Below are 8915 nucleotides of genomic sequence, written 5' to 3'. Positions count from 1 at the left end.
ATGTAAATGTCTTTTAACACCCAGATCTACATTTAATCCACGCCCAGGAAGATAACTGTGTCAGAAAAAAGAACCAAATGTAATTCTTAGCCCATAAATATCATTCCTAAGGAGAGAGAAAAATAGTAAAATTGTTTGCCAACATGTCACATAGCATTGCCTGACAGCACCAGTGACATGGCAATTCCCTGATGAAACAATGAAAGGACATTTGGAAGTCTACAATAAAATACCTCCAAGGCACACTTTTACTGGGTATTTTTACACGGATGTATTTCATTCCAAATAATCTATCATTTTAGCCTTTTATGTTCAAATGGCATGGATATTCCCTATTTATATGCAGAATATGTATTTGGTTGGTGAATCTGTATTTTTAATGTTGCACCAAAAGCCCAAATCTGGACCCATTTGCTTGCAATCTTTTAAAAGAGTTCTTTCATTAAGCATGTACTTCAGTTTCTCTTAACATTACTAGACTGTTACAGAACCCCAAAACCCAACCTGACATACTGTTTTAGTCCTCCTTCCCCAGTCTGCTGAGATTAATTGGGCATTATGTTGCTGTATGCAAAAAGAAGGGCTTGGAACTCACACACAGCCTTTGCGTCTTAAGAGGCTTTAAAAGTCATTTTTACTAGACATCCCTCCAGCACAGTTTTTCTTGTGCAGGTGAAACACCTTCAGGGGGAAAATTATGAGCCTGGAGAAGAGAATGAGGCCAGTGGTATTTATCATGGCAGACCGCAGTGATTCATGAATAACCAGTGGCTCGCTATTGTCTACCTTCTCTTTCCTTTCTGAAGTGAGATTTTGATATTTCAGGTCTCTTTCAATTTAATGGTGACATATAGGATTCTCACAAGCAGCCTTTGGTTTGTTAGCGACATCAAGGATATCAGTACAACTTGAGAGAAAACTAAACTGGCTGAGGTGTTATTGTCACGTCGTTTAAAGGTAGCAAATCTATCTTGCAAAGGATCAACACTGAATTATTTCAAAATATAGATAAGCAATGTATTTCTAATAGAGTACTTGTGGATACTAGCTAGATCAATCAATATTCAGCAATCCGTTCCATGAAATATATGAAACTCTACAAGAAAAAGTGTTACAGAACAGACCCGTGGGGGAGGACAAAATACTATTACCGAATGGACCTCCCTTCTACTGGGGTGCCCCTGTACTAGGTTCACCTTGCCCACCACCAGGGAATTATAGCTCTCAATGCCAGATATTGGTGAAAAGGAAAGGAACTATTTATTCAAAAGTTATACAGATTTAGGAGTAATGATTTAATGTCATTAAAATGTTAAAGTCCCTTAAAACACCCACAAACACACACAGTCCTTCCTTCCCCACTTTGCCCAGTCTGGGGTACCATATTCCACGAAAAGAAATAGAAGTCTGTGGCTCAGGTAGCCCCCTGGTTCTTTCTAGTAAGCTACCCTCAGCTGGCCAGCCTCCCTCCCTTCCCAGTACCATCATCACCTGTGTTGCTGCTCAATCTCCAGTTAATCCAAAACCATGTGGCACTTTCTCATGGTTTACCAGCAAGAGTCCTTTCACCCCTTTTCTTCCCAGCCAGGTCTCTCCTGCTGCCTAAGCTATGTGGCAAAAAGGAGCACTTAAAGCCACATGGTCCCCGTGTGGTCCCCTTTCCTGCCAAAGCTGCGTGGATCCGACTCTTTACTGCAAAGCCACGTGGTGCCCTCTCATGGCTTGGCTACCATGCCTGGGTTTAAATCTCAGTGCCAATCTTCCCCTGCAGCCCCATTTCTGACTCCTCCCACACATGCCAGCATTGCTGTATTTTTTTCAGCTTTTCCGGGCTGCCATTGTAAGTCCGGGCAGGCGTGGCCCCATGGCGTGGATGGAATCATCTCCAAGCTCTCATGCAGGCACTGTAACCAGGGGGAGCTGCCTCCCAGTTACATGCTGGGTTGAAGTTATTCCCATATACCCTGGCTCAAGGCATGACCACATCTATTTAACATATCCATGAAACCAGTTAAAAGTTAGAGATATGTTAAATGACCATTCCTGAAGTTATTTGCAAAACTGTTGCTATGCAGAACAACTCTCAATGGCCCTGCTCCATGTGTCCCATCCCCTAGTTCAGACTTGTGGGGGTGAGGACATCCTATATTTTAAAAATATTTCCTGGACACCCTGAGTTCTGGACCCCATTACAAATCCCTTTTTTGTGGGTCCCCTGGCTGCACTCTGTTACAAAAGGATAAATCTTAAACACACGTAAATACCGACCCTTACTATGACAATGTTGCTCTATTCTGACATTCCTGTGTCTTGTAGAATCTCACGACATAATGCCTAAAAAAGAGGGAGAAAATTGAGGTCACTAAAGTGTGATAATGATAACCACAAGGCTCTCCATGCATGGTGTACTTGTATAGTGATGGTTTCTGTGTCCAGAGCAGCATTGATTTTTTGAAAAGCTTTTATGTGTATTTCCTCACTGGATTCTCACTGTAAGCCTATGGCACAAAATTCTATTTTATTAAATGTAAGGAAAGGGAGGCAAGAAAAAGGATATGATTTTTCTAAGGTCACACAACAAATACAGTGATGAAACCAGAATTGAACTTTCTGTTGTAAACATTTGCCATGTTTTTCTTTTCTATAGATCCATGTTATTCTGTGTAGATACTATCAATAAGAAAGCTATGCAGTTTTAGGCTATTTCTACTTTTATCCTTCATAAGCATTACCTCTTCTGTTATAGTTATGAGGTTGAAATTGTTCTGACTTGGAAGCATGATGTGTCACTCCAATTGTCTTGAGGAAGAATCACATAGAGCAAGATTTATCTAGTCTTTAATGTCTACTGATGGTGACTAGTATAGTAATAGCATCTCTTTTGTGTGGGAGAGTGTTGCCTGGATAAGCAGTGATTTAGCAGTTTGAGGATTCGTAACATGGGTTTGGCTTTGGTTCAAATCCTGGCTCCATCACTGTATCAGCAATAACAGAAAAGCAAAGTGGGTCTTTTCTCACTCACATAATGGGAATTTAAGAAGTAGGTAGTCTCACAAAGGATCAACACTGTAATGGGAATTTCAGAAGTCTGGTGAAAGAGAACAGGCCCCAGGATGCTATGTCTCAGTTTCCTTTTGTCTTTCTATTCCACCTTTTTTAGAACATTGATTCCATCTCAAGGTTATGTCATGATCATATTGACTGTTCAGTTTCAGTCATCTCATCTGATGGAGGAAGAAAAGAGGAGGGTAAGGCAAAGAGCCAGATAAGTCATTGTCCATCTAAGGAGCTTTGCAGGAAGCAGCTCAATACCTTAACTGGTGTCTGTAGCTCATCAGTAAGAACCGAATCATGTGGCTATTTCTACCTACAGAGGAGGCTGGGAAGAGTAAATGTGAAGCTGATTTGGATTCTCTTGCTAAAGAAGAAGAGGAGAACACATATTGTACAATTAATTGGTGGAAGAGTTTACTGTCACACTTAACAGATATGAATACAGGAATACCTAAATTCTTTAAGTTTCAGTTTATGTTTCTGTCACATGTGAAAAAACAGTGGTTCCTTCCTTATTACCATAATGGGAATGGATAGTAAGAATAAAATGAAATATTTCACATAAAGTTTCCATCGCAGTCCCTTCTACATAAATGTGAAGATATGGTGACCTAGGAAATGAAGTATGCCTAGCCTTATTAGAGAGATTGTAGAAATGAAGATTAAAACCCCAACAAGATATCATTTTTTCTCATCATTCCAAATGACAAAAATTAAAATCAACAATAATGTATGATGTTGGGAAGTTCATTGGGAATTGGACACCTTCATAAACTACTGTGAGGTAACTTGGACAATGTTTATGTAGGGCAATTTGGCAAAAATCCTTCTCCTTGCAATTCACCCTAGGGAAATATTTTCACAAATGTATATACTTGTCTGACAATGGCCAATGAAGATCTGTTTGCAATAGTAAAAGAAAACCAAAATTTTAAAACCCTGAAACAAAAAGAAAACCCCCAAACAATAACAAAATTTACAATAACAAAAACTGAACACATCCCAAAGAAGAATGTTTAAATAAACTGTAGCACCTCTATGCCATGGATCACTATGCAGAAGATTAGAATTAAGAAGAATATTATGTGTATGCAGTGACAAGAAGAAATATCAAGACCTTGTTAAGTGAAAACAGCAAGTTGCAGAATAACACGTAAGATATGATGTTGTAAAGGGGTGCAGAGTTGGGGGAGTCTCTGAAAATAGCAAAGCATATTCCTTACAGCCCATGGATGGGGGATGGAGGAAGTAGACAATACATCAGTTAAGATACTTTGCGTAACAAATGACAAGTTGGCCCAGGCCAAAGGTGTACAGGACTTTAGTAGCATTCAGGGACTTGTGACATAGCCAGGGAAGCTTATACAGGGTTGCTCCTGTGTCACAGGGTTTCTTGCCCTGACTAAGGATGGCACCTGAAAGAAGGTAAAAGATACAGAGGAACTGGTAAAAGTAGCATATTCTAGGAGGACCCCAATATAGGTTCCTCCTACAATATGACATGTAGGAAGCTCTGGGTCAACATTTAAAAGCAAGGGTGAGCTGAAAGAGAAGAAGATTTAGCTATGCTGCCTATACTCAGGGAGGGTCTATGTCTGCTTCTCTGAGCAGGAAGCCATGAGGAAGGAGCCAAGGGAATTCAGCCATGAGGTCTGAGAGAGGAAGCAGTAAGCAGCTATGCAGTTTGTAGTGAAGTAGGTCTGCCATGTGAGCTGAGATAGAGGGGGGTAGCAGCCATGTGGTTTGAAAGGGTGTAGAAGGGCCACCTTGTTGGCCATGAGGTCAGTAGTGAATGGCAGCCATGAGTAAGGAGCCATGAAGTAGGGGGATTTGGCCATGAGGTCTGGAGTGTAAGGAGGTGCCACGCAATTTGGAATAAGGAGATGCTATGCGGTTTTGGATTAAGAGTTGGAGTGACAAAGAGGAGACCCTCTGGGAAACCTGCTTGGAGAACACGGCACGTGCTTTCCTGGACTACTACATGGAGGCAGAGGACAACGTACCCCAGATCCTGAGGAAAGAGCTGCTACGAGAGAATGGCAACTCTGAAACAACAGCACATTGCCAGAGAGGATGGAGAACTGTTTGTGCAACTGGCTTAAGAATAGATAAGGATATGGGGAACTTTGGGGCATATTTTTGGCTTATAGCCTGGTGGGGAACAAGAGAAGTGCTGGTTCTCATGGGAAAACAGGGCTCCAAGCAGGGGTGTTCCCAGTGCCACCCCCCCCACCCCTGAGGTTGGAATCCTATAAATAAAAATCTGTTTCCTTCAACACTAATTGTTGGGTTGTGCATCAAAGCGACATGTGGATGGGCCCTGTTTCCTTGGTTACAACGTCATTTTTTTTGAAGTGTATTTTATTGATTGTGCTGTTACAGTTTTCACATTTTTTCTACCCTTTATAGCCCCTCTGCCCTGAACCTCCAACCCTCCAGCATTCCCCCACTTTGTTCATGTCCATGGGCTGTACATATATGTTCTTAGACTCCTCTGTTTCTTATACCATTCTTAACCTCTCCCCGTCTATTTTATGCTTACCAATTATGCTTCTTGTTCCCTTTACCTTCCCCCCAATTCTTCTCCTCCCCCTCCCCCTCCCCACTGATAACCCTCCGTGTGATCTCCATTTCTCTTGTTCTATTCCTGTTCTAGTTGTTTGCTTAATTTTTGTTTTTGTTTTTTAGGTTCAGTTGTTGATAGTTGTGTTTGTGGTGAGTTTACTTTTCATACTTTTGATCTTCTTCTTTTCCTTACATAAGTCCCTTTAACATTTCATATAATAAGGGCTAGGTGATGATGAACTCCTTTAACTTGACCTTATCCGGGAAGCACTTTATCTGTCCTTCCATTCTAAATGGTTGCTTTGCTGGATAGAGTAATCTTGGATGTAGGTCCTTGCCTTTCATGACTTGGAATACTTCTTTCCAGCCCCTTCTTGCCAGTAAGATTTCTTTGGAGAAATCAGCTGAAACTCCTTTGGGAACTCCTTATGGGAACTCCTTTGTAGCTAACTCTCTCCTTTCCTCTTGTTGCTTTTAAGATTCTCTCCTTATCTTTAATCTTGGGTAATGTAATGATGATATGCCTCAGTGTGTTCCTCCTTGGGTCCAACTTCTTTGGGACTCTCTGGGCTTCCTGGATTTCCTGGAAGTCTATTTCCTTTGCCAGGTTGCAGAAGTTCTCCTTCATTATTTGTTCAAATAAGTTTTTAACTTCTTGCTCTTGTTCTCTTTTGGCACCCTATGATTCTGATGTTATAGCACTTAAAGTAGCCCCTTAGGTTCCTAGCCTCTCCTCATTTTTTTGAATTCTTCTTTCTTAATTATGTTCTGGTTGGATGCTTATTTCTTCCTTTTGTTAAGTCCTAGTTTCCTTCCCTTCACTGTTCGTTCCCTGTATATTTTGCTTTATATCACTTTGGGTAGCTTTTGTTTCTTCCTTTAGTGACTGAGCTCAGTCAGTTCTGTGAGCATCCTGATTACCAGTGTTTTGAACTCTGCATCAAAGAGGTGGTCTATCTCCTCATCACTTAGCTCTTTTTTCTGGTGTTTTAATCTGTTCTTTCATTTAGGCCATATTTCTTTGTCTTTTGGCACCTGTTACGTTGTAAGGGGGTGGCACCTTAGGTATTTGCCAGGGCAGGACAGCCCTCTTTACTGTGGTGGCACTCTGTGGGGGAGGGGTCAGAGAGGGAACAATGCCGCTCACTTGCTCTGCTCTAGCCCCACTTTCCAATGAACTCTCCTGTGAGACTGGGAATTTCTCCCACCATGGTAACTCCCACAGAATCTTAGCTTTGAGTGATTAGTTTCCCATTCAGCCAGCCCCACCTCTTCTATGTGGTCCACCACCTTGCTGTGCCTCCTGTTCACTTGGCTGCCTGTCTCTGCCCCTTCTACTGGTCTGGGTGAATGTTTCCTTAACTCCTTGGTTGTCATAGTTCCATGCAGTTTGATTTTCTGGCACTTCTGGTTGTTTATTGTCTTTAAATTGGTTGTTACCCTTCTTTTGTTGTGCGAGGAAGTGAAGTGTTTCTACCTATGCCTCCATCTTGGCCAGAACATACAATGTCATATCTTTAACTCATATTCCATATTGCATTCCAGATCTCTCTCTCTTTCTCTCATATCTCTTGGGACAAAATTTAAGCAATGTTTGCTTGTAGCCCCTTTAAAACACTGAGATTTCCTAAACTTAGGGTTCCTCAGATCTGGTGCAAATTCAATGTGTGCAGCATCCACCTGGGCCCATCCCCACATGACCCTTGGTACTTGGTCATCAAAGGGAACTGATGCAAACATGAAGCTCATGATTCCTGTGGGTAATAGTCCTTTGTCTCTGATCCAAGAGTCTCATGTCTTCTGCCAGCTTCCATAAGATTGTGGCAGGTTAAAATCTCAGCTCCTTCACAGTTCTCATGCATGTAATATAAATGTTGAAAAGCACACATTTTATAAGTCTACTACATTCTCTGTCACTCACTCCCTTCAACTGCACTGGTATCCTTGCTATCTGCTGAATGCACCAGGTCTGAACCTATCTATACCAGTGATCTCAGGGACTGGTACACTTTTCTCCCCAATAATTGCATAGTTCCCTCTTTTAAGTCTGCTCAGTGTCACCTTCTCAAGGAAGTCTACCTAGACAATGCTATTTAAAATTGCAATTATTTTCCATTCCTCTCTATTCCTTATCTTTACCTTGTTCTTTTTGTCATAGCATGTCATATAATTTATTTTCCTATTACATGTATTGTTTACTATCTGTTTTCTACCACTAGAATGTAAACTCCATGAGGACAGGAATTCTTGTGTGTTTAGTTCACTGATGTATATGAAGATCCTGGAATAGTTCAGATACATGGTATATGTTTAATAAATATTTGCTTAATGAATGAACTTCTGTAAATCTCAATCTATTGATTCTGTCTCAAGGGAATATGCTTAGATTCAAGACCAGCTGTCTTTTAAGTTGGATCCCTGTAGTGATCAGTCACTGGATGAAGACTGCCCTCTAGGAAGTGGTGAAAACTTGGTCTAGGCAGCTCCCATCAGCTAAGGACTGTTTCTGGGAAGGGACTCGACAGTGAGTCCTAGGTAGGCAACCTGCCATGCAACTGTGCAGTGAATGCTTCAGTTATGAAAGGAGACTCTGGGTGGTCTCATACCATCTACTGGTGCCTTTAAGGTGCACTTGCTGCATATCAATTCATCCCTGCAGCATTCTCCTTATTTTTTCCTGGATAAGTGTAACTACAATGGAAAGGTTAGTGGGATGAACCTGCCACTGCTGAGTGCTCCTGGGACTTCAGTTGTAATTCATCTTCTCCCTCTCCTGCTATATGTTGTCAGTCTCAGCCAGAACTTCTCCTGGCCTAGGTGGCTTTACTGTTGTGGTGATTCAGGAGAAGTCATCCTTTAAGAAATGCCCTTTGCAGACTGTGGCTGCCGTGCTTGTCCATTTACCATCAAACTGGTCAGAGAAAGACCACGAGGCACCCACTGGATCACATAGGTGTTACACACATTCCTTGCTGTTCCTGTGCCATAGCAGTTATACCACTTCCTTGGTGATCAAGGTAAATTATGCTGCCAGTATGGTGACTCCACTCCTGGCTTGCTGGTGTCTTGTATGAGAATCCCAAAGTTGGTGTTCATAACTTGAAGTTTAATGGGATATTTGTATCCCCTGCTGTAAATGTTCCCCTGCTCGGGAATCAGAATGTCTAGAACCACAGACACCAGAGTGGCAGAGATGGGAAGTGCAGATTCTCTAAATAAATTATTGGAAGTGATGATGTGTAAAGCCACTTCTATGTTAACTCCTTGGTTTCCAGATCTATTTATTTCACCTACTA

Source organism: Desmodus rotundus, chromosome 6, assembly GCF_022682495.2.
Source record: "Desmodus rotundus isolate HL8 chromosome 6, HLdesRot8A.1, whole genome shotgun sequence".
Taxonomy (NCBI): domain Eukaryota; kingdom Metazoa; phylum Chordata; class Mammalia; order Chiroptera; family Phyllostomidae; genus Desmodus; species Desmodus rotundus.
The sequence above is the reverse complement of the archived record's forward strand: the minus strand, read 5'-3'. Positions refer to the sequence as shown.